This window comes from Eriocheir sinensis, chromosome 48 (genome assembly GCF_024679095.1).
Source record: "Eriocheir sinensis breed Jianghai 21 chromosome 48, ASM2467909v1, whole genome shotgun sequence".
Lineage (NCBI taxonomy): Eukaryota > Metazoa > Arthropoda > Malacostraca > Decapoda > Varunidae > Eriocheir > Eriocheir sinensis.
Genome location: NC_066556.1, coordinates 4692710 through 4718596, shown reverse-complemented (window position 1 = coordinate 4718596; position 25887 = coordinate 4692710).

Genomic DNA, 25887 nt, shown 5'->3' with positions numbered 1-25887 from the left:
CCTCTCTAAACTTATATGAATTTTATCCTCTCCATTTTCTGATTGATTTTGTCTTTTATGCTATTTTTCAAGTCTTTCATCTATTTCACGTTATCTTCTATTATTCTGGATTTATTGTCTTCCTCATCTGCCTCCTATTGAATTTATCCGATTTTCAAGTTTATTCGCCTCTTACTTGTCGAATGTATCTTCCATATTGCTTGTTTCATCTACTTTATTTAACTATTTTTTCTCCGATATTGTCCGTTTATTAGTTTATGTGATTATTTCTCTCGTTATTGTCTGTTTCATTTCCTTTCGAACGCTTTTTCTTCTCTGTTGTCTCCTCTATCTATTTCCCGAGGCAATTTCTCTTATTTATTGCTTATTTCATCTACTTTATTTAACTTTATTTTATTCCGATATTGTTCGTTTATTGGTTTATAGGATTATTTCTCTTCGTTATTGTCTGTTTCATTTCCTTTCGAACGTTTTTTTCTTCTTCGTTGTCTCCGTTATCAATTTCCCGAAGTAATTTCTCTTATTTATTGCTTCGTGTGCCTTCCTCCTTCATTTATTCCATTGTTTACATAACACGAACTCACTATATACGAGTCACATTCCATCTCCTGTCCTCTATCTCCTCCTCTTCCTCTTCTTTTTCCTCCTCTTTCTCTTCTTCCTTCTTCTCCTTCTTCCCCTCATAACATACCAAAGTGTCCATTCAGGCAGAGAGAGAGAGAGAGAGAGAGAGAGAGAGAGAGAGAGAGAGAGAGAGAGAGAGAGAGAGAGAGAGAGAGAGAGAGAGAGAGAGAGATCTAGCAAAAAGTCGAGATGAGTATTTTGAACATTCGTATGCACGGGATGAAGAAGAGAGAGGGAGGGAGGGAGGGAGGGAGGGATGGAGGTAAAGGGAGGAAAAAAAAGGGAGAGAAGGAGGTACGAAGAGGTTTTACAGTCCATGTCTTCTTGTTCTTTATTGACGCTTTCATTCTTCTCCTCCTTTTCCTTCTCTTTTAATTTCCTCCTTCACTCATTGTCTCTCTCTGCCTCCTCCTTCTCTTTTCATTCTACAATTCATTCACATTTTAACGCTTTCCTTATCTTAATCATAATCTCGGACCGCGGTAACACTATCAACAACAACAGAAACAACAACAACAGGAAGGGGACCCATCATCATCATCATCATCATCAAGGACTCAAGAACAGACGAAGGTTGAGGAGATAATGATTCTAATGACGGTGATGACTCAGAAATGGACTTCGCCTCGTCTCATTATGCGTGCAACTGATAACTGATGGACGGCCGAGGTAACGAAACGGCATCGCAGGAATTTTAAAGGTCTGGGTACAGAGGGTAATAATAATGATAATAATAATAAGGAAAATAGTAGAGGGCAGAATAGACGAACCCTAACAATAATGATCATAGGAGTAATTGTAGAGTTCCGAGCAGTGAAACTAATGATTATGATGAGGATAATTGTGTACTTAAGGACATACAGAAAACAATAATAAGGATAATAATAAGGATAACTGGAGAGAGAGAGAGAGAGAGAGAGAGAGAGAGAGAGAGAGAGAGAGAGCAAAAATAATGATAAAAATAAGTATAATAAGCTAGAATAGACAAAAAAAAATAATGACAAAGATAATGGCAATTTTCGAGTTAGAGATAAAATAATAAAAATGAAAACAATAATAATAATGATAATAAGAATAATAAGATAACTAATAACTTTTTTCCCATATAATCACGTGTTCTTAATTATTCCCGTCTTACTATGATACAAAGGTCCCCAAGAGCAGGGTATGGGCGCCTTACCCTCTGAACCCAGCTCTTAGTTTTCCCTAAGAATTCGCTATCTCTGGAACCGGATTCTGTGCCTGTCTCGGGTCCCTTATGGCTGGCGAGGCACGGTGGTGAGGATGGCTCGGGAGAATGTGTGTGTGTGTGTGTGTGTGTGTGTGTGTGTGTGTGTGTGTGTGTGTGTGTGTGTGTTAAATTTACTACCCTAATATCTTATCTTTGTACACTTTTTTTACTCCTTAGTTTTCATATAGATTAAGTTAAAGATAGATAGATGGATAGATAGGTAGATAGATAGATAGATGGACTGGTAGATGGATAGAGTAATCATTAATAACATATTACTTCTCCACTCCTTTTCCTTATTATTGTTAAGATATTCAGATAGACAGAGAGAAAGATAGAGAAATACACAGACATATACGCTGATAGATAGAGATGAATAGATAGACAGATAGATAGAGAGAGAGAGGTAGAGGGTGACAGAATTAAAAACTTTGCGCCAATCTAGTTCCCTGTGTTCTGTCAGCTGGGTTTGTTTTGATATGTAGATGATGCTCGGAGTCCTTGTGTTCCAGAGCCGGGGAGGAGGTGGGGAAGGGAGGGGAAGGGAGGGGAAGAGGTGAAGACAGAAGGGGCGATGATGGGATGGAAGGGTTAAGGAGATGAAGGGAAAGACAATGGGAAGATGGTACAGAAGGAGGGAGGAAGGGATAGGAAGAGGGAGAGGTGAGAAATGAAGAGGTAGGGGAGGGCAAAAAGAAGATGATGGAGAATGAAGAAAGAAGAGGTTAGAAAAGGGGAGGAGGGACAGAAAAGGGTGCGTAAAGAAGGGGAAAAGAAAGGTAACGAAAGCAGACGCAGGAAATTGGAAGAAAATGGAAAAAAAGGGTTGAAGAAAATGGAGAAAAAGAAATGGTAAAAAAAATAATAAAGGGTAAGGGAAGTGTAGAGAGGAAGGAATAGGAATGGAAAAGGAGGGTGAAGGGAACAAAATGGCAAGGAAAGGAAGGGAAAGGAAGGGGAAGGTAAGAGGATGAAGGGGAAAGGGTACGCGTGAGGAAGGGGAGGCAGGGGAAGGGGAGGGGGAAGGAATCTAGTCTGGTGGGGAGGAAGAATGGCACGGGGGGGGAGAGGAATCTAAGGAGGAGGAGGAGGAGGAGGAGAGGAACGTCACTTGATTGCTATTGTGGAAGAGTGAGAGAGAGGGTGATTGGGTGCACACACACACACACACACACACACACACACACACACACACACACACACACACACACACACACACATAGGAAGTAAGGGAGGAAGAAGGAATAGAAGCGATATATATTTTTTTTTGTGGTTCAACACGACCAAATATATGGACCGTAACGCAGTCCTCCTCCTCCTCCTCCTCCTCCTCCACCTCATTTCCAGTCGTTCACTTGAAGAGTTATCGCCCTCTCATTTCTATGATTCTTTCCACTTTATTGTAAGTAATGTTCTATATTAATCTAAGGACGAACGGACTCTCACACCCTCGCTCTCTCTTTCGTTCTTGCTCTCTCTATTTTCTCTCTCTCTCTCTCTCTCTCTCTCTCTCTCTCTCTCTCTCTCTCTCTCTCTCTCTCTCTCTCTCTCTTATTGATGAGTCATTGATAATTTAATGGTTTAAGCGGAAGGGCTGAAGGGACGCAGTGAAGGGAAAAGAAGGGATCTAAAGAAGGGGAAAAGAAAAAAAAGAAAGAATAGAGGAGAGGAAGGAAGAGAGAAGCGAACACCAGAAGGACGGAAAAAAAAGAAAGAAGGGAGGAAGAAAGGAAAGGAAGGAAAATAAGTACAAAAAGGATGATTAAAAAAATGAGGAGAGGAGAGAAAGGAAGAAAGGAAAGAAGGAATGAAGGAAGAGAAGAGGTTTAAAAAAATAGATTGGGGATAAAAACAAAACAAAATAAATGAATGTCAATATTGATTTAGGGATTCAGACGAAAAAAAAAATAATGTATAGAATAAATCCGTTTTTCTTCGCTTCTTTTACGCTTTTCAATTTCCTTTTTTTTCTCGTTCTTTGTGACGTGTGAAATAGACAACTTTTTCTCCCATTCTCGTTCTTTTTTTTTCTATTTTCATCATTCATCCGTGTCAACCACTTCCTCTATCCATCCACTTTTTTGTCTCCCTTTTCTCTCCCTTTCTCCCTCTTAATCTTCCTCCTTCTTTTCTCTTTTCGTCCCTCTCTTCCTCCCTTCCTCTCCCTTATTCCCCCCTCTCTCTCACCTTCCCTTCCTCTCTTCCCCCTCTCTCTTCCTTCCTTTCTTCCTCCCTCTCTCCGTCCCATCCTCCCCCTCTCTCCCCCATTCTCTCTTCATATCTTCCTTCCTCTCTCTTTTCCTCTCTCTCTTTCTCTCCCTCCTTCCCTCCAAACATCTCATTCTCCATATATTTTTTCTCCCCTCCCTCTCTCTCTCTCCTTCTCTCCCTTTCTCCCCCCCTCCCTCCAAACATCTCATTCTTCCTATATACTTTTTTTTTCCTCCTGACCTCTCCGAGAACTCTCCAGCTAAAAAAAAATGGCTGACACACAGAGAGAGAGAGAGAGAGAGAGAGAGAGAGAGAGAGAGAGAGAGAGAGAGAGAGAGAGAGAGAGAGATACGTGGATGTTGTGGTGAGGTGGGGTGGTGGAGGTGGAGGTTGGATTGGGGTAGAGTGGTGGTGATGGGATGGAAATGGATTGGAAGGGGAGCAAAGAAGAGTGGAGGGTGGATGGAGGTGGAGGGGGTCGAGGTGGATGATAGGAGGGGTTGGGGTGGAGGTGGTGGCGGTGGAGTGCCACGTGGTTATGAAGTGGAAATGGAGTGGGGGGAAGAGGGGAAAAGAGGAGAGGTTGAAGGGGGAAGAGGGAAAGAGAGGAGGTTGAGAGGAGGAAGGGGCGGAAGAGGAGGTTGAGAGGAATAGAGGTTGATAAGGGGATGGGAGGAAGAGAGGAGAGGTTAAGGGGGATGATGGGGTGAGGGGTAGGTCAAGGCTCACCTGTCTTTAAGGTTCATTTATATGCTGACTATTAATTGATTTTGGCCCGCAGGTGGTCGGAGAAACGCCTCCCCTTCCCAACCCCACGATCAACACAATATCTCTATCGGGCCCATTCTCTCTCTCTCTCTCTCTCTCTCTCTCATTACGTTCCTGTTCTTATATACGCTTATCGTCTAAATATGTGACGCTACTTACACACACACACACACACACACACACACACACACACACACACACACACAATCCTATCACTAACCAGCTCATCCAATCATCCGCAGACACCGTTCACCACTCCATCTTCCACTCAACCACCCCCTCCACCCCCTCCTCTTTCCTCCATTCCTCCCTTCCTCCAAACCCCTTATTGCTGACCCCTCTTCTGCTGCTGCTTTCTCCTCTCCCTTCCTTGTTGGGTTGGAGAAGGAGGAGGAGGAGGAGGTGGAGGAGGAGGAAGAGGAGGAGGAGGAGGAGGAGGAGGAGGGTAAAGAGTGATAGAAGAAAGACAGTGATAAGGAATAAGAGGACAACAAGTAACAGGAAGAGGAGGAGGAGGAGGAGGAGGAGGAGGTTACCTGGCCCGCCTCACCTGATTACTTCATTAATATCAACCGGTAAAAACCCATTGCTCGTTACCTGTCCCACCTTGATGCACTGTCGATACCTGTGTGTGTGTTTGTGTGTGTGTGTGTGTGTGTGTGTGTGTGTGTGTGTGTGTGTGTGTGTGTGTGTGTGATTGGGCAGCTTCGCGTGTTGATTGGTTCCCTTTCCTCCCTGTTGTTGTCGTTGTTGTCCAATCAGCGTCTTGTTGTTCCCTAATTAACCTTTCCCCTTCACCTGTGCGCACCTGTTATCATTATTGTTATTATTATTATTATTATTATTATTATTATTATTTTCATTATTGTAGTGTAGGTGTATTTTTCTCCTCGTACGTGTTTGTTTACTTTTTTTATCTCCCTTTGTTGTTGTTGTTGTTGCTGTTGTTGTTTGTTTACGTTGCGACAGACGGAGACGTGAAGGCGTAGAGCGAAATACGATGTTTGTGGTTATACGTTTAAAGAGCGAAGCATAGGCGTGCGGAGGAGGAAAACGATGAGAGATAACGTGGAGGTAATGGAGGAGGAGGAGGAGAAGGAGGGAGATGTAAAAAAGAGAAGGAAGAGGAAGAGTGGGTAAAAGAAGAGAAGGTGGAGGAAGAAGAAAAAATGGAGAAGGAAGAAGTGGAGGAGGAGGAGAAATATGAAGAGTAAGAAGAGGGAGAGTAGGAAAAGAAAGGGGAAGGAATAGGAAAAGGAGGAATGAGGAGGGAAGAAGAAGTAGAAGAGAATGATGAAAAGAAAGGGGAAGGAATAGGAAAAGGAGGAAGGGGGAGGGAAGAAGAAGGAGGAAAAAGAAGAAGTAGGAGAAGAGAATAAGGAAAAGAAAGACTAGAAAAAAGGCTAAAAAGTAGGAATAAGGAAAAGAAAAGGAAGGAAAAAGAAGAATAAGGAGAGGAGGAGGAGGAGGAGGAGAAAAAGGAGGAAAGCGAAAATGTTGGAAAAGAGAATGAGGAAAATAAGGAGAGAAGGACCAAGGAGAAAAGAAAGAGGAAGAAAAAGAATAGGGAGAAGAGGAGGAGGAGGAAGATGAAGAGAAGGAGGAGGAGGTTTTGGAGGAGGAGGAGGAGGAGGAGGAGGAGGAGGAGGAGAGTACAACAGACAACTGCCGCCTCAAAGATAGATGGAGCTGCCCACCTAATGAGATGTGAGTGTTCCTGGCAGCCTCCCCCTCCCCCCCTCCCTCCTCCACCTCCCCCCCCTCCTCCTCCTCCATCCATCCATCCCTCCTCTTCCTCCTCTTCTTCCTCGTCCACATTCTCTTCCTCCTATCACAACCCCTTCCTTCCTTCCTTCCATCCATCACTTCCCTTCCTCCCTCCCTCCTCCTCCTCTTCCTATCATTTAATTCTTCCTTCCTTCTTCTATTCATCGGTGTTCTTTGTCCTTCGTTGTTCTCTCTCTCTCAGTATCAGTTCTCTTTTTCCTCTTTATTTCCCTCTTCCATATCCTTTTCTTCCTTCTCCTTCTCCTTCCTTTTTCTCCGTTTTATTATCATTTCTCTTCCTCCTCTTCCCTCTTTCACATTCTTTTCCTCCTATCACATCTTTCTTCCTTCCATCCATCATTTATCTTCCTCTTCCTATTCCTTCTTCCTTCTGTACATCAGTTATCCTCTTCCTTCTCTTTCCTTCTCCCTCCAATCATACACCTCTATCTCTCCCTCTTCTCTTACTTTGATGGAGGAAATGAAGGGAAAGGAGAGAAAGATTAAAAGGGGACATGGATTGAGTGAGACGGGGTGATGGAATGGAGGGAAGGATTGGAGGAAGAGAAGGATAAATGGGTGATGGAGGTAATGGAGACTAAGTGGCGAGAAGGATTAGAGGAACAGGATAAATAGATGATGGAAGTAAGGGAGAGGATAAGGAGGGGAGAGCTGGAGAGAGTGATGGATTGATGAAGTTTAACAAGGAAGGATGGAAAAAGGAGGGCAGAGAAAAAAAAAAGAAATGAAGAAAAAGGAAAACTAAAAGAGGAAGGAAGAGAAAAAAAGGGAAAAGACAAACTGTTGAAATTACGAATGAAGGAAGAGGGAGAGAAAGTCGAGAAAGTTTGGAGGAACGAAGAGAGAGAGAGGAAAAGAGATTGACAAGAAGGAAAGGATAAAAGGATTGAAAAGACACTGATAAATGGAGATAGGTAATGAGGAGACAAAGAGAGAGAAAGAAAAAAAAGTTAGAGAAAGGGAAACAGAAGAAGGGAGAATTAGAGAGAGACAAGATTGAAACGAGAAAGGAAGAAAGAAAGGAAGAAAGATTGTAGGGAGAGGACACTTGAAATAAGGCAAATGGAAGGGAGGGAGGAAAGAAAGAGAGGAAGAATAGATTGAAGGGACAGAGGAGCAGACAGACGGACAGATAGATAGATGGATTGAGGTAAGAAGGGTGGAAGGAAAGTAAAGGAAATTGGGATAGAGGAATAGATGGGTGAATGGAGGTAAAAGAGAAGGGAAGAGAAGAAATAACAGACAGATAGATGGATGGATGAAGGCAAGAGGTGAGAAGGGAAGAGAAGGACAGACAGACAGACAGACAGACAGACGGATAGATAGACAGATATATGGAGGCAAGACGAGGGAAAGGAAAGGTCAGGGAAGGGAGGAGGAAGGGGGGCCAAGGGGGGGAGAGGGGGGTGTCGTCAGCAGGCCCAGGACTCAGCGGAGACAAACGAGGATCTTCTCCTAATGAAGATTCGATCGTTCCTGAGTCTGCCGCTGTCGCTCGGGAATGAAATAATGAGGATTAAGTGTAGACGCGCTATCATGAATCAGATTTACGTCAAAGGTGAGATGGAGAACGACGATGAGGGTCTGAAGGAAGAGGAGGAGGAGGAGGAGGGTGACGAGGAAGAGAAGGAAAGTTATGGAGGTGAGGAGTCGTCGGAGAAGAGATCCAGACGGTCTTAAGTGGGTGAGAGAGAGGAGGAGGAGGAGGAAGAAGAGGAAGAAGAGGAAGAGGAGGATTACTATCACCAAAAAATAAGAATATCGTGGTTAGAAAGGGAATTATTTAGGCCTATCTCTCACTCGAACTCTCTTTACTGAGGTGCACATTAGTTAGATAATATAAAAGACTTAAGGATAGGAAGGAATTGTAGATCTCTCAATCACTCACACTCATATAAAAGACTTAAGGATAGAAAGGAATTGTAGATCTCTCTCTCTCTCACTCACACTCATATAAAAGACTTAAGGATAGAAAGGAATTGTAGATCTCTCTCTCTCACTCACACTCATATAAAAGACTTAAGGATAGCAAGGAATTGTAGATCTCTCTCTCTCACTCACACTCATATAAAAGACTTAAGGATAGAAAGGAATTGTAGATATCTCTCTCACTCACACTCATATAAAAGACTTCTAAGGATAGATCTCTCTCTCTCATCTCTCTCTCCTCACCCATAAGACTTATGAGAAGAAGATTGTAGATCTCTCTCTCACACTCTCGTTCTCTCTCTCTACTAAGGAGCTGGAGCCAAAGAGAAAAATGACACCCACTAATCCACGCGAGGGCCAAGGAGCGCTGAAAACTAATGACACACCTCTCCGGACGGCCAGGTAAGGATAATTAGTTCACCTGTACACGTCACAGCTCTTGTTATAGGCTGTCACTCACCTGGGAGGGAAATGGGGGAAGAAAGAGGTGATGGGGGGAGGTTGGACAGGGAGGGATGAGGTATGGATGGAATGGGGGAGTGAAGGTGAAGGGTGTGTGTCAGGGTGATGGAGGGGGATGGGGGTGATAGTGTGAGGGGTGTCGTGGGAGATGAATGGAGGTGATGTGTCGGGTTGGCGGGACGTGGAAAGAGAGGATAATGGGCTCGGTTTGTGTGGTGGTGGTGTTTGTTGGTGTTGTTGTTGGTGGTGGTGATGAGCTTTGTGGATGGTGATGGTGGTGTTAAGTGTTTGAAGATGATGGTTTTTGTTTGTGATTTTGTGTCATCTTAATTTCCGTCACCATTATCATCATTAACATTTTTTTTTTTACAACAAATGAGACGGCTTAAGGGCAACAAAAAGAGTGTAAAAAGATAAAAAGCCCGCTACTCACCGCTCCCATAATAGACAGAAGTAAAGAGAGGCCAAAAGAGAGGTCAATTTCGGGTGGAGAGGGGTCTTGATACACTGTTCTTGAAGGAGGTTAAGTCATAGGCAGGAGGTGATGCAGACGAAGGGAGGATGTTGCTGAGTTTACCAGAGATTGCTTTGTGTTTAGCATATAATTTTGAGCTCCCCTGAATTTGTCATCACTGTTACCATTACTACGAATCTCTACAATCACCAGAACTATTTAACGAGGCCATTTACATCACCATTATCACCACAAACACCGCATCAACACCAAAGTCATCACCACACACTGGCACCACTCGTTCGTTGTCATCACCATCATCATTATCATCACAAATAGAAACAACACTATCATCAGTACTATTAACAACACCAATTAAAGTACCATTATCACCACAAATACCTCATCATCATCATTTTCACCATCACACACAAGGAACTCATTGTCATCACCATCATCATCATCATCATCATCATCACCAAAAGAAGGAATAGAGGAACCAACATCACCAGCACTATTAACCATTCCATTTCGAGTCACCATCATCACCACAAGCTCATCACGTCACCACCACACACCACCACCACCACCACCACCACCACCACCGCGATATCACCAACATTACCTGGATTCCTGCCGTCAGAGGGCTCCGCTGTACCTCACCTGTTTGTCATTAATTTCCTTCACCCTTCAGCCTCCTCCTCCTCCTCCTCCTCCTCCTCCTCCTCCTCCTCCTCCTTCTCTCCTTACCATCTATTCTTCTATCCTTCTCTTATTCCTGTTCCTCCTCTTCTTCTTCCGTCTTGTCCATATTTTAGATTTTTGCATACTTTCTTTTCCTCTATCCTTCCCTTTCTCTCCTCTTCTTTCTGTTATTTTTCTTCCATCTCCTCTTGTTTCGTCTTTTCCTTATCTTACCTGTTCCTCTTCTTCTTCATCTTCCTATTTCTCTCTCCTCGTCCGTCTTTGTTCTCATCTCAATCTCTCCCTTCTCTCCTCCTCTTTCACCTTCTCTTTTCCCCTCTTCCTTCTTCTTTTATTCATTTCCTTCTCATCTCCTTCCTCCGTTTCCTGATCTCAGTTGTTCGTTCTCCGTCTCCTCTTCCTTCTATTTTTTTTTTTCATCTCCATCAGTCTTCAGTTTCATTCACCTCCTCCTCCTCCTCCTCCTCTACTTCCTTTTCTTCTTCCTCATTTCCTCTCCTCCTCCTCCTCCTCCTCCTCCTCCATCGATCTTTACTGTATGATTTGAATTCTACGCTTTTTTTTTTTTTTTACATAATAGACACTTCCTTTTCTTCCTCCTCTTCCTCCTCATCCTTCGATATTCACTGTATGGTTTGAACACTAAACTCTAATATTTCTCTCCTTTAATAGAGAAAACCAAGACTGAAAGAAAAGATTTAAGGAAGGATTGATAAATATTTTGAGACAGATATAATGGAAAGAAATTAAGAGAACAGCGGCGGGATGGATGCAAGTCGGCTCACTTATAAATAAATCCACCTTTGCTATGATTTACGAGGACAGGAAGACAAGAATAACGCGCCCGCTTATGTTTTATTCCCCCGCACCTCCAGACTGAACACATTCATCTGAAACTGCTGATAAACCAATTTGACATGGTTGTTGCTAAGGCAATTCTCCATCTCTCTCTTTTCTTTCTCTTTTCGCTTTCATTCTTTCTCTCCCTCTCGTTTGTTTTTCTCTTTTCCCTTTGTCTCGTTTTCTCTCTCATTTCACTTCTCTCTCTCCTCTTTTTCTCTTTTTTCTTCTTCTCTCTCTTCTTTTCTCTTCTTTTTATTTTCTCTTCTCCTTTACTCTTCTCTTCTCTTCCTCTCTCTCTCTCTCTCTCTCTCTCTCTCTCTCTCTCTCTCTCTCTCTCTCTCTCTCTCTCTCTCTAGGTGATGAGTTATTGAATCCTCTTGGTTTAATGTTTTTCTCTTCCCTAACATAATTCTTTTTTCTTTTTTCTTCTACCCTGTATATCTTTCTTTTTTCTGATTTTCTGTATAACAATTCTTTCGCCCTTCGATTCTTCTTCCAGTTAATTTTCCATAAATTTTTACGAAAAAGATAAAAAATACATCTATATTTTTTCTGTCCATCGATTTTCTTTCTTTCATTAAGTCTTCTATCTACGAACATCTTAATCCTTGTCTTTTTTATTGATCAAGGCCACAACCCATTATTGTTGTTATTAATATTATTAATATTAATATTATTATTATTAACTATTATTGTTGTTGTTGATTCTTACTTTTCTTCTTTTTTCTACTACTTTCATCTTAATCTTCCATTTTCTTTTCTTCCTTCTCTTCTTCTTCTTCTTCTTCTTCTTCTTCTTCTTTATTCTTATTATTTTTTATTCTTACTCTTATTCATATTCTATGTATATTAATATCAGCAGTAGGAGTAGTAGAAGTCATTATTATTATTACTATTACTATTATTATTATTAATTTCTTTATCTGCTTTGCCTCTTAATTGTCAAATTGGGGGAGGGGGGCAGAGAACATAAACACATGCAAGTAGAGATGGGAAGATGCAGGATGGAAGGTTGGCACATTAGAGTCAATTCAGTGTGTGGAGAGAACTTTACATTGGGAGGAGGGAGGAGGAAGAGTTGGTAGGAGAGAAGAAAAAGAAAAGAAAACAGACAAGCATGGTTGTTCTCTCTCTTCTCCCTACCCACCTGCCCTGTTACCTGCCATCCCTCCCCAGTGTAAACAAGAGCTAGTGAGAGACACTCACCTGCCATAGATCATTATTATCATATCTAGGTACATAGAATTAACACTGGTATACATGCACATTAAGCCATTTGTCATGACAGCTAAGACAGTATCTTTTCGTATACACTCTCTCTCTCTCTCTCTCTCTCTCTCTCTCCATTATTATTCTTCATTATTATTGAATTAGAATATGCAAATTGTTAGTATGTCATTTAATCGCTAATTTTCTTTTTATATATAAATTTCTCTTTAATATTCCATTATTTATTATTATTATTGTTATTGTATATCATATTAATTAAGCTGAATTTCTTATTATATAGAAGTATTCTCTCTCTCTCTCTCTCTCTCTAGTCCAAACGGGTTGTGAGCTGAATTATCCACTAATGACACACGTTAACAAGCCAATTAGGACTGACCAGCTAGCCTAATTAAGGCTAACAGGTGATTGCAAATTGACTCCTTCCTGCTTAACCTGGCCTGGCCGCCTCCTCTCTGGTGATGGATGAAGGCGCGCAACTCACCTGCCGAGGGACCAAATCAGGTGGCACGCGATGATCAATTCATTCGTTATTAATTCAATGCGATATTTCACCTTTGAGAGTCTTCGATCTACTCTCGCCTCCCCTAAACCTCCTACCTGCCATTCTGCCTACCTACCTACGTACATACATACATACATTTACACACTGCCTTACTAAACCAACCTCTCTATCTACCCGCTTACCTACCCAGCTGCTCCCTCTCTCTCTCCTTCTTCCTTCCCTCTGCTCTCTCTTCTTTCCTCTCCTTACTTAGTTCTCCATCTACTTTCTACTTTCTCCCCCCACTCCCTTCGTCTCTCCTTTCTCCTTCCCTCCCTCTCTTCTCTTCTCCCTTTCTCCATATCATCCCAATAGTCCCATTCTCTCTACCTAGCCTGGCCAGTGCTGCTCCCTTACCTGTGTCTACCTATATTTGTGTTCACCTGTTAATTTTGTGCTGTCTTGACAGGAGGATTGTTAGAAATTAATGGTGTAGCTGTGGCTGTGTTTATCAGGATATTTTGTTTTTGTTTACATTTGTTTGTTTGTTTCTTCTGTTTTGTTTTATGTTTGTTCATTGTTTTTTATGTTTTGTATTTTATGTTTTGTCTTGTTTGTTTGCTTTTGTGTTTGTTTTCCTCATTTTTGTTATTTAAGTGATTTTCTCTGTTTTTTATTGAATTTTTGTTTTTACTCATTAAATATTTGTGAATCTATCTGTTATTTCATTATTTCTTTTTGTCTATTCATTTTTTTATCTTGTTTAACTTTTTCTCTTATTCACTCATACGATAACTAGTTTTTTCTTTTGCATATTTAATTAATTTAATACTTGGTTGTCGGATTTCTATGTAATTCTCTCTCTCTCTCTCTCTCTCTCTTCTCTCTCTCTTTCTCTCTCTCTCTCTCTCTTTCTCTCTCTCTCTCTCTCTCTCTCTCTCTCTCTCTCTCTCTCTCTCTCTCTCTCTCTCTCTCTCTCTCTCTCTCCCCCCATTACTTACTATCACAACATCAGACAATTCACATTTTACATTAGCCTCCTTCAACAATCATCCACTTCAAAATTTTGCTGAGCTCACTACTTGATGCCGCGTTGAAATTTCTCGCTCAGGTCCACAAACCCCTCACTTTCCTTCTTTCTCTCTTTTCTCTCTTTCTTCTTTCTCTCTCGGCAGGTGATTATACCAGTAGAGAAAGAGAAAGGAAAGGAAAAGAAAGGAAAGGAAAGGAAAGGAAAAGAAAGGAGAGAGGATAATTGATTAGATATAAGAGAGAGAGAGAGAGAGAGAGAGAGAGAGAGAGAGAGAGAGAGAGAGAGAGAGAGAGAGAGAGAGAGAGAGAGAGAGAGAGAGAGAGAGAGAGAGAGAGAAAAAATGCAATCAATATCTGAAATTAACTTCAGAAAAATCGACGCGGGGTTGTTGAGGGAAAAAGTTGGAAACATTTGCTCAGGAAAGGTAAACACGTGACGTCTAGGGGGGCAGGGCCAGGACAGGCGGCAGCCAATCACAAAGCGAGGAAAGGTAAACAAAAACACAGCTGGCCGCCTCTTGTGCTGCCGCCGCCGCCGCCATAGAATAATTGCTTCATCTATGTATTTTTTTTTTACTTTTCATCGTTCCTGTTCTCTTTCTCTCTTCGTCTCTCTTCTTTATTATTGTTTTGTTACTTATTCATCGTTCTCGTTTTTCTCTTTTTCTCTGTCTCGTTCTTTGTTTGTCTGCCTTTGTTATTTTTCTTATATTTTTTATCTCTTTTTTTGTTCTTATTTTATCTTATTGTTCTTTCTTATTTCTTCTCTTTCTCGTTCTGTTTTTATTTATTTCTCTATCTTTTTCCTTTGTTTTCTCGTTAATTTCTTGTTCATGTTATTTTCTTTCGTTTTATTTTTCTTCTTTTCTTTCTTCCACTTCATCGTCCTTATCCTCCTCCTTCCTCCTTCCTTCCTCTTCCTCTTCCTTCTCCTCTTCCTCTTCCTTCTCTTTGGTACTTAACCCACGTTGTATCTTGCACAGTTCCTAGTTCTTATCTCCTTACATCCTCCTTTTCCTCCTCCTCCTCCTTCCTCCTCCTCCTCCTCCTCCTCCTCCTCCTCCTGTTGCCACACAATCTAGTTGCTATCTAATGAAGTTGGGTTAATATGATGAGCGGCCTACCGTTCCTCCTTTTATACCATTCCTCATACTCCTCCTCCTCCCTCCTCCTTTATAATAACTTTCTTTTCTTTCTTTTCCTTCCTTCTTTCTATATATCCTCCTCCTCCTGTGGGTCCTCTTCTCCTTCTTCTCCTTTTCCTTTAGTATATCGTATTTTCCTTCTTTTCCTCCGTATATCACGCCTTCTGCTTTCTTTTCTTTTCTTTTCCTTCCTTCTTTTTTCTATATCCTCCTCTTTCTCTTCCTTTTGGTCCTCTTTCTTTCTTTTTTCTTCGTTTTCCCTTCTTTTTTTCTTCATATATTTCTCCTCCTTCTTTCCTTTCTTTCTTTTTCCTTCCTCTTTTTTCATATATCCTCCTTCTTCCTTTTTGGTCCTCTTCTTTTCTTTGCATTTTCTTCGTTTTCCTTCTTCTTCACATATTTCTCCTTTTCTTTTCCCTGCTCCTCCTCCTCCTCCTCCTCCTCATCATCATCATCATCATTATCATCATTTTTTCTACATAAGTTTCGTGGCTACCAATGAGATTGAGATGTAGGAATGTGATATCCTGGAGAGAAGAGAGAGAGAGAGAGAGAGAGAGAGAGAGAGAGAGAGAGAGAGAGATCGGCCGGAAAACAAAAAAATATATATATGTTGAAGAATGTTGCATTGAAAGGGAATCAAATTGTTCAGCCTTATGATTATGGAAACGAAAAAAAGACGAGAAACAGGAAAAGCGAGGAATGCAAAAAAAAAAAAAAAAAAATGTTATTTTCGAATAGAGATTTTTCAATCAGAACAAGAAAATAAAAGAATATATAAAGCAATTTCAGAAAAAAAATAAGGGAAGAGAGAAGAGAGAGAGAGAGAGAGAGAGAGAGAGAGAGAGAGAGAGAGAGAGAGAGAGAGAGAGAGAGAGAGAGAGAGAGAGAGAGAGAGGGCACGATCGTCTCCCAAACATGCAGGTAGAGTGTGTGACGGAAAAGGTAGCGTGATACGACCGCCCCTGCCAGGTGAGATCCCCCTTTACCCTCCCTCCCCCTTCCCATCCTCCTCCCTTCCCTCCCTCCTCGAAGATATATTCCAAGGGAGGCTGGTCCTTACAGCACAACTCAACGGGTTTTCAGGGATGCTGGAAGGTCGAGAGAGAGAGAGAGAGAGAGAAGAGAAGGATGAAAAGATTGAAAAAGGAAAGATGAAGAAGGTATTAAGGAAAAAAGTGAAACAGAGGAAGAGAAGAAAACAAGAAGAGAGAGAGAGAGAGAGAGATGAGAGAGAGAGAGAAGAGAGAGAGAGAGAGAGAATAGGCCGTTGTAATATCAAGAGAGAGAAGGGCAGTAAGGAAAAGGATAGTAGAGAAGGACAAAGGAAAAGGATCAGGACAAGAAGGCGGAGTAGTGAGTAGAGAAGAGGATAGAGGAGGAGGAGGCGGAAGTAGAGGAAAAAACAAATCGCAGAGGACAAATGGTGACGGAAGAGAAGGATCAGGACAAGAAGGAGAAGTTGTTAATAGAGAATAAGGAAGAGGAAGAGGACGTGGAAGAAAACAAACAAACAGCAGAGGAAGAGGAAATGGAAGAAGAATGAGATAAAGAGAATGGGACGTTAAAAGATGTCAGAAGAAAATGGACAAGGAGGGAGGGGAAGGAAAAATAGGAAGACTAGGAAGAAACTGAAGATTAAGATAAGTTGTTGGAAGAGGAGAAGGGAATGCTAGAAAAGGTAGAAGAAAAAACAAACAAAGAGCAGAGAAGGAAGAGAAGAAGAAGGAAGAAGAAAAGGGAGATAGAGAGAAAGAATGGGACGTAAAAAATTATCAGAACTTGGACACGGAGAAACGGATGAAGGAGGAAGAAGAAAAAAAGGATCAATAATAAAAGGTAATAGTAGATAAAGAGTAGGAGGAGGTAGAAGGAAAAAAAACAAGCAGCAGAGGGAACCAGATAGATAAAAATAGGAGGAGAAAGATATGAAGAGAAAAGAAGGAAAAACGAAGCAAATACAGGAGAAAAGAAAGAGGAACAGAAGGAAGAGGAATAGGAGGATATAAAGAAAAAAAATGAAGGAAAATAAAAAGAAGAGAGAGAGAGAGAGAGAGAGAGAGAGAGAGAGAGAGAGAGAGAGAGAGAGAGAGAGAGAGAGAGAGAGAGAGAGAGAGAGAGAGAGAGAGAGAGAGAGGATGGGACGTTAAAAATCATCAAACCTTTATAAAACTCCGTGATTAATTTCCTCCCGTAAGAAGTCCTAATCGTTGTTTATGTTGCCGTCTCGTCTTGCCCCTCCCCTCCCCACCCTCTCCCTCCCCCTTCAGGACTCGTAATCGATTTTCCTTTTATCGTTTATTATCCATATTTATGTAACAAGAATGGTCCCTCCGTCATGTATTTTATTATGCAAATTAGGCGTTATCTCTCTCTCTCTATTCTAATCATCTCCCTGCTAATAGGTCTGTGTGCTGCTGCTGTTGTTGTTGTTGTTGTTAGTGGTGATTTTGTTGTTTTGTTTTTGTTGTTGATGATGATGATGATTCCGCTTCTTCTGTTGTTGTTTGTTTTGTTGTTTTAATCGTTACTTCTTTTTTTTATCTTCATTTCTTTTCAAGGAGTCAATTTTTTTCTTCTTTTTCTTCGATTTTTCTTTGCTTACTTCTTTATTATGAGTATTTTTACGGTCTCTTTTGTTTGGTCCTTCGTGCGGTAATTCCTTCTTCGTCGTCTGGTTGTCTAATGCTCCCTTGCTAATTCTTCTACTATCACCAATTTTTGTTTTTTTTTATTTCCTCCTACCAATAAAATTCTTCTTTAGGTGCTTCATTATTTTCTTGTTCACTTCTTTATTATTATTTTTTTTTAGTTTTTAGTTCCCTTTATTTCTCTTCTTGTTCTATTATTTCTCTGCTTACTCCTTTATCATCCCTATTCTTTCGACTTTAAAATTTTCCTCAGAGCAATTTTCATCTTTTTTTTGTTCCCTTACTCCTTTGCTCGCCTCTTTATTTTCATTATTTTATTCGCCTCTAGTTCCTTCTACCACTAATTCTCCTCTTCCGTTTGTCTATTATTCCTTCCTTTACTTCATCTTTATTTTTTCGTTTTTTTTTTAGCTCCCTTCGAGTAGTAATTTTGTTTGTTTTATTATTATTCTCACTTTTATTATTTTTTTTCATTATTTTAGTTCCTTCTGGCAGCGATTCTCTTATTCACTAGGTTCTATTATTCCTGTTCCCACTTTTATTATCATTATTTTTCGCATTATTTGTCCCGCTACGAATAATTCTCTTCTTCCGCTTTGTTCTATTAATCCTTCGCATCTCGCTTTATCATCATCACTGTTTTTTCGGGCTTTTTAGAGGAGTAATTCGCCTGTGCATTTTACGGTCTTGCATTTCATAGCCGCGGCGATGCTGTCAAGATGGGACGCCCATTCAAATTGTTCTCTTCTTCCGACTGTATCCGCCTATCATGTCTGTATCTGACGTTTGAATAGTATAAACCTCAAGACATGGTCCTCCTGCCCGCGTGTCTTCACAGGGCAGGGGGGGGGTTTGGAGGGAAGGGGAGGAAAGGGACCTGGGCGGGGTGAAGGGGAGAGGAAGGGGACCGGCAGTGTGGAGAGAAGGAAGGGAGGCTGTTAGGGGTGAAGGGAAGAAGGGGAACTTTTGGGGAGGAAATAGTGGAGTGGAAAGGTGAGGGAGGAAGGGGTTCTGGTAGGGGTGAATTAGAGGAAGGGGGCTGGTCTGGGTGGTGGAGAGGGGGGTAGGGGTGAAGGGGAGGAAGGGGGACGTTTGACAGTGGAAAGAGAAAAAAGGGAGAGGGGAGGAAAGAAACTATAGGTGGAAAGGGGGAAAGGGAGATGTTTGACAGAGTGGGAACAGGAGAGAAGAAAAGAGTGGGAATGAAGAATGAAAGTGTTGAGGAAGAAGAAACAGAGAAGGGGAGGTAGTTGGAGACAAAGGCAAGGGTTTAGCAGGGGTAAGAGGAGTCAGGTTAGGGATGAGGAGGGTACTGAAAGGGCAGGGAAGAAGGAATGGTTAGAGCTCTGACAAGGTAGATATAGATGAACAGGTAGATGACGAGGTAGGAAAGGGAGGGGAATGGGACGACTTTGCTAGGAATGGGGGGGGAGGGGGGTGAATCAACAGGACATTGACAAGGAAAGGAAAAGGGGAGTCAGGGGTTTGGCACGGGAGAGGCTACAGGAACAGGGCAGCGAAAAGGAAGGAAAGGAAGAGTCACGGTTTTGGCAGGAAAGATGAGAGAGGAACAGGGCTTTGGTAAGAGTCGGAGAGGGAGAATGAGGGCTTTGGCAGGGAGAGGAGAGCGAGGAACAGAGCAGAGGAAATAGGTAAAGAAGGGAGAGGAGGACTTTAGCCTGGGAGAGGAGAGAGTAATTGGGCACTGGAAAGGGCATAAAAGGAACAGGAGACAAGGGAAGGAAGAGGGAAGTCAGGGCTTTGGCACAGGAGAGGCTAAAGGAACAGGGCAGCGAAAAGGAAGGAAAGGGAGAGTCAAGGTTTTGGCAGGAAAGAGAACAGAGGAACAGGGCTTTGGTAAGAGTAGGAGAGGAAGAATGAGGGCTTTGGAGGTAGACGAAAAACACACACAACCAGCAGAGGGAGAGGAGAAGAGAAGAAGAAGGAAGAAGAAGAGAGAGATAGAGAAAGAATGGAACGTCAAAATTGTCAGAACTTGGACGAGGAGAAACGGACGTAGGAGGAAGAAGAAAAAGGCAGGGAAAGGAGAGGGAGGGACAGAGCAGAGAAGATAGGTAGAGAAGGGAGAGGAGGACTTTAGCCTGGGAGAGGAGAGAGTAATAGGGTAGGAAAAGGAGAGAAGGGCTTTGGCAGGGTTGAAAAGTTGAGACTGGGTATTGACAGGGTTGAAAAGGTATAAGAGACTGGGTATTGACAGGGTTGAAAAAGTATAAGAGACTGGGTATTGACAGGGTTGAAAAGGTATAAGAGACTGGGTATTGGCAGGGTTGAAAAGGTATAAAAGACTGGGTATTGACAGGGGTGAAATGGTATAAGAGACTGGGTATTGACAGGGTTGAAAAAGTATAAGAGACTGGGTATTGACAGGGTGAAAGAGGGACAAGCTAGGGAAGGGAGGTGAAGTGATCGCCAGGGGTCGGAAGGAAGTGGATACAGAGAGCACTGGCAGGGGTGGAAAGAGGAAGAGGACACGGAAAGGTTAAGGGCTTGGCAGAGGTGAGAAGGGAGTGGAGACAGAGCAGAGACAGGGGCGACGGCAGGGCTTACAACACCCGAATTTTTGGTGCAGCCGCGGACACCTCCTACGCCTGCCTCCTCCATGAGCCCTAAAGAGAGAGAGAGAGAGAGAGAGAGAGAGAGAGAGAGAGAGAGAGAGAGAGAGAGAGAGAGAGAGAGAGAGAGAGAGAGAGAGAGAGAGAGAGAGAGAGAGAGAGAGAGAGAGAGAGAGAAGAGAGAGAGAGAAGAGAGAAGAGGAAGGGAAAAGAAAGGAAATCATAGGAAAGGAGAAATACAGAAAATGGACGAAAGAAGATTGAAAAGAGAAATGAAAAGAGGAAAAATGAAAGGAAAGGAAGAGAGAGAGAGAGAGAGAGAGGAAAAGAAAGGAAATCATAGGAAAGGAGACATACAGAAAATGGACGAAAGAAGTTTGAAAAGAGAAATGAAAAGAGGAAAAATGATTTGAAAGGAATATAAAGGAACGTAGGTGAAAGGAATTTAGATAAGATAGAGAGAAGAAAAGAAAAGAAAAAAGAAAAGATAGGGAAAGAAAACGAAAAAAAGAAAGGAAAGAAAAAGAAAAGAAGAAAAGAGAGAGAGAGAGAGAGAGAGAGAGAGAGAGAGAGAGAGCAGAGAGAGAGTCCCCCACCCCCCCCCTCAGAGCCACTCCTAAATTCTCAATACATACAGGCATTTCAGACGCGTTGAATCTCGAGAGTCTATTGCCGCGAACAAAGTGTCTGAGTTAGTGTGAATTTAAGAACTGCAACTCGACCTTCACCCCTGCCCTCCAGAACCCTAAACCCTCCTGACCATCCCCCTACCCGGCGCGTCAGGGGGTCGAGGGCAGGGTGTGAAGTAACGACGGAGGCAGGTGAAGGAGTAGGTCCCTTTGGTCTGGGTGATCCATCTTGCAGCGACCCACTCCCTCGACCTGCCTCGCCGCTTGGACCGCCGGGGAGACAAGCAGGAAGCAGGGAAGCAGGCAGGCAAGCAGGAGGGTGGCGATACAGTAGGGAGAGTCTTGAGGCAGAGTGAGAGCGTCAGGGCAGGGAGAGGTTGTCTGGCAGGCGTTTAAAGTGTTCTAATGTCCCCGCGTGAAGGGTGGCAGACGCGTGAGAAAGTTGACAGGTTGACAGGTTGAGTTGGCAGTCGGCGAGACAAACGAGCGCTCGAGTTAGCAGGCAAGCAGGCGGCGCAGTGTGGCAGGCTGGCAGGCAGGCAGATTGGCGAGGGGTGGGGTCCTGCTCTTGGTTAAACGCTATTGAGCCGGAGAATGGATGCGTAACTGAATTTATCGCTCCGCATATTTCATCAAGGCTCCAAGAAGGGCCGGCCTCGTCCCCCTCGTCCTCGTCCTCGTCCTCGCCGCACATCAAAGGCAGTAAATAAAAGAATAAAGAAGTTGTAAAGACCGCCGTGAAATCCTCTTCCCCCCAGAAACTCGGCAGATGGAGGCAGCGGCGAGGAGGAGGAGAAAGATAGCTAAAAGTAAACAACATGTGGGTTTCCATTCCTCATCAGGGACCCGGAGGAGGAGGAGGAGGAGGATGGAGAGGATGAGGTGGTGGTAATCTGCATCATATCAGCTGGACTCCAGCTGAGGAAGAGGGAGACTGGGGGAGGAAGGGAGGAAAGCTGGAAGGGGAGAAAAGTGCAGTGACCGCCTCTTCCATCTCCTTCTCCTCCAAGAGCCCTCAATGAGAATTTATTTACGGAGAAACACGCACAAAAAGTTACTCTATCCGCTTAATTACTTTGGGAAATACACGAGGAAAAAGATGAATAGGATGTGAGCGGAGAGAGGAGGAAAGGAGAGGGAGGGGGGGAGGGGGGAGGTGGAGGAGAGCGGGATGAAGGAGGGATCGGAGAAGAGGAAGGAAATGTGCAAAAAAGAAAAGCGACAGCGAATAAGAAATTATATAATGAATGTCTTAAAAAGAGATAATGTTGAGAAAATGAATATATATTAGAAGCGTCTAGATAACACACACACACACACACACACACACACACACACACACACACACGGGGAGATGCTGGGCAGATACTGTTGTGGACCTCAGACGCACCTTTCCTAATGATATCTCTCGTCATCTGTGTGTGTGTGTGTGTGTGTGTGTTTGTGTGTGTGTGTGTGTGTGTGCGTGTGTGTGTGTGTGTGTGTGTGTGCGCCAAATATTTCCCTCTCCCCTGAGGTTCATTTTTCCTCCTCCTCCTCCTCCTTTCTTCCACTCCTCACTCCTCTTTTACCTCTTAGGCGCATCATCGAAAGTAACAACAATAACGATGAATGACAACTTGAAGGTATCATATTTTTGGGGAGAAAGAAGAGGAGGAGGAGGAAGAAAAGCAGGAAGAGGGAGGAAGTAAACATCGAAGAGCAAATTAAGAGGAGGATGGAGAAGACGAGGAGGAGGAGCAGGAGGAGGAGGAGGAGGAGGAAGAGAAGGAGGAAAGGAAAGGTTAGGAAGTGCCGTTGACTACAATGAACTTATCTTTATACCACTGTTGAATCAGAGAAGAAGGAGAGGGAGGAGGAGGAGGAGGAGGAGGAGGAGGAAGACGACGAGGAAGAAGAGGATGAAGACAACAACGAAGACGAAGACGAAAAGAAGCAAAAGAAAAAGCAAAACAACAAGAAAATAAAAAAGAGAAGAGAGAAAACGCCCTGAAGAAGGAAAAAAAATATAGGAAAATGACCATAAGAAAAAAGAGGAGTAAGACGACGAGGAGGAAAAAGAAGAGAAGAGGAAAGAAGAGAGGCAGAATAGAGGTTGAAGAAAATGGGAAAAAAACAGAAAAAAAGAGAAGATCGGAAAAGGAGAGAGAATGAAGAAGAGCTGAAAAGGAGGAAAAGATGAAGAAAGGAGGAAAAAAGGAAAGGAAGGAAGGGGGAGAGGAGGAAATATGCCACTGAAAAAAAAAAAGTAAAAAAAAAAACAAGAAGTAGTAGTTGTCATAGTAATAATAGCTGCATTAGGACGAGAATTTGGAGGAGGAGGAAGAAGAAGAGGAAGAAGAGGAGGAGGAGGAGGAGGGGAGTGGAGGAGTCGTGTATATCTCTCCGGGTCCAGTATAAACAGCCCCGTCCCTCCGCGGTGACAGGGACAGGACGAGGACTGTTTGGGAATGGACCGTCCAGGGCAGGAGTGGTCCAGGGCTGTTTGTGTTAAGTGTGCGAGAGAGAGAGAGAGAGAGAGAGAGAGAGAGAGAGAGAGAGAGTAATGTAGATACTGATAGTGGTGGTTCTATATGTATCTCTCTCTCTCTCATCTGTCTCCTGTGTGTGTGTGTGTGTGTGTGTGTGTGTGTGTGTGTGTGTGTGTACGTAAGAGTGTCTGTCTGTCTCCTGTGGGCCAAATAGGGAGCGAGGTGTGGGCGGGGCTGCGTGTCAAGGGGAAGGGGGGAGGGGGAAGGGGAAGGGGGGGAGGGGTAGGGGGGGGAGGGGCTCTGCTGTAGAAGAGTCGCCCCATCACGTCCATTTCCACCTTCGAGAAGAGACTCCGCTTAAAAGAGGCACTTGTTTGCTCTCTCTCTCTCTCTCTCTCTCTCTCTCTCTCTCTCTCTCTCTCTCTCTCTCTCTCTCTCTCTCTCTCTCTCTCTCTCTCTCGCTCTCGCTCTCGCTCTCGCTCTCGCTTTATCTATCTATCTATATATCTTGTTTTCCTTTATCATTTTCTTTTCATTCTCTTCGTTTCCTTTTTTATTTATTTTTACTTTCTATTTTTATCTATCTATCTATGTGTTTCATGTTTTTCTATTCTCTCTTTTTCTTTTCACTGCATACCTTCCTTCTTTTTTATAATCTCTCTCTCTCTCTCTCTCTCTCTCTCTCTCTCTCTCTCTCTCTCTCTCTCTCTCTCTCTCTCTCTCTCTCTCTCTCTCTCTCTCTCTCTCTCTCTCTCTCTCTCTCGACCTTGAGGAGAAAAACCGCGGCTCAAGAAATACACGTTCGAAAAAATCTTAACCTCTCCCTCCCATTAATCCGAAGGGGAAGTGTAGTGGTTGTGAATTTGAGCGAACATCCTCGGACACTCTCCCCTCCCTCCCCCCTCTCTCTCTCTCCCTCTCTCTCTCTCTCTCTCCGTCTGTCTGTCCGTCTGTCTCTCTGTCTGTTTTGTTTCTGGGTTGCGTCCTGTTGTTCTTTCACTCCTGTTTCTCTTTGTTTTGCCTTCAACTCTTCTTCCTCCTCCTCCTCCTCCTCCTCCTCCAGTCTAGCTTGTGTCTGTTCTCTCTCTCTTTCTCTGGTTCTCGATTTTTTTCTTTTTTTATCGTGTTTCTCTCTGTCTCTGCCTCTGTCTATCTCGGTCTCAGTCTCGGTTTCTCTGTCTCTCATTCTCTCCCTCTCATCCTCTCTCCCTTCCAATCTGTATCTATCTATCCCTCTATCTATCTATCTATCTATCTCTATCTGGCTATCTATCTATCGTTCTTTTCACGCTTATTTTTCTTCATTTTTTCCATTCTTTCTTACTTTTTTCCTTCCTCTTTTCATTTTCTCGTTAATTCTTTTTTCTTTAGATTTCTTTTTTATTATTCATTCTCTCTATTTTCCTCCTCGTCCTCCTCCTCTTCCTCTTCCTCCTCCTCCTCTCTCTCTCTCTCTTATCATCCTTTTCTCTGCATGCATTCTTTTTTTACCTTATATCTCTTCCTTTCTCAATTTTCTCTCTATTTTTGCCTCTCTCCTCTCCTTCCTCTTTCCTCCTCCCTCCTCCCTCTCTATCTCTCCTCATCCTTATCTCTGCATGGGTATTTTTTTTTTACCTTATGTCTCTTCTTTTTCTCATTAGCTCTTCTCTAGCTTTCTCGTTTTCATTTCTTCTTTATATCCTGCTCCTCGTCCTCTTCCTCTTCTTCCTCCTCTCTCTCATGCATTCTTTTTTTACCTTATATCTCTTCCTTTCTCAATTTTCTCATTAGTTCCTCTTCTCTAGCTTTCTCGTTTTCATATCTTCTTTATATCCTTCTCCTCCTCCTCTTCTTCATCCTCCTCCTCCCCCCTTCCCCCTCCCGGCGTGCCACAGGTGAGGGGGCCCACGGCAGCGTCACTCAGCGGGTAATCAGTGAGCGTAGCGTTATGGCCAGGTGACGACCCGCCGCCGCCCTCCCCCACGCCGCGTCTCGTGTGTTATTTCCCGCCGTAAAGGTGATGGAGGGAAATGGAACGGCGCTTTTTGTTTCGTTGTTTCTTCCCTCCCTTTCCCGTTGCTGCTGCCGAAGGAGGAGGAGGAGGAGGAGGTGGAATTAGCTATCATGTTTCTAAGTAGGATTTTGTTGGTTAGCTTTATTTTGCTTTTTTTTGTTTATTTTCATTTCATTGATTACAGTTTAGTTTTTTATGTGTTTTTTCTTGTCTTGTTTTTAATTTCTTTTCTGTTTTATTGTGTGGTCGTGTTATTGGAATATATAGAAGAAAAAAAAAGGAAATCTGAGGAGGAGAAAAGATCGAAGGGAAAAGAAAGAATAGATGGAAGGAAGGAAGGATAGAAGGAAAGAGGGGTGGGGAGAAATGGTATGTGTGTGTGTGTGTGTGTGTTTTTCGTTTCCTATTCCTTCATTCATTATCGTTCTCTGTCTACCATTTCTTCTGTGACAAATAACCTAATTTTTACACCTTCCTTCTTTCTACCTTCACTCTTCTCTCCCTTCTCTGTCTTTACTCTGTGTATCTCCGTTCGTTCTTCCCTTTTGTATTTATCCTCCGTGAAATTTATCTTGGCTGCTGGTCCTCCTCTCCATCCTATCTCCCTCTCCTTCCTTCCCTCCTCCTCTCCCTCCCTCCCTCCCTCCCTGCGTCCCCTCCAGGT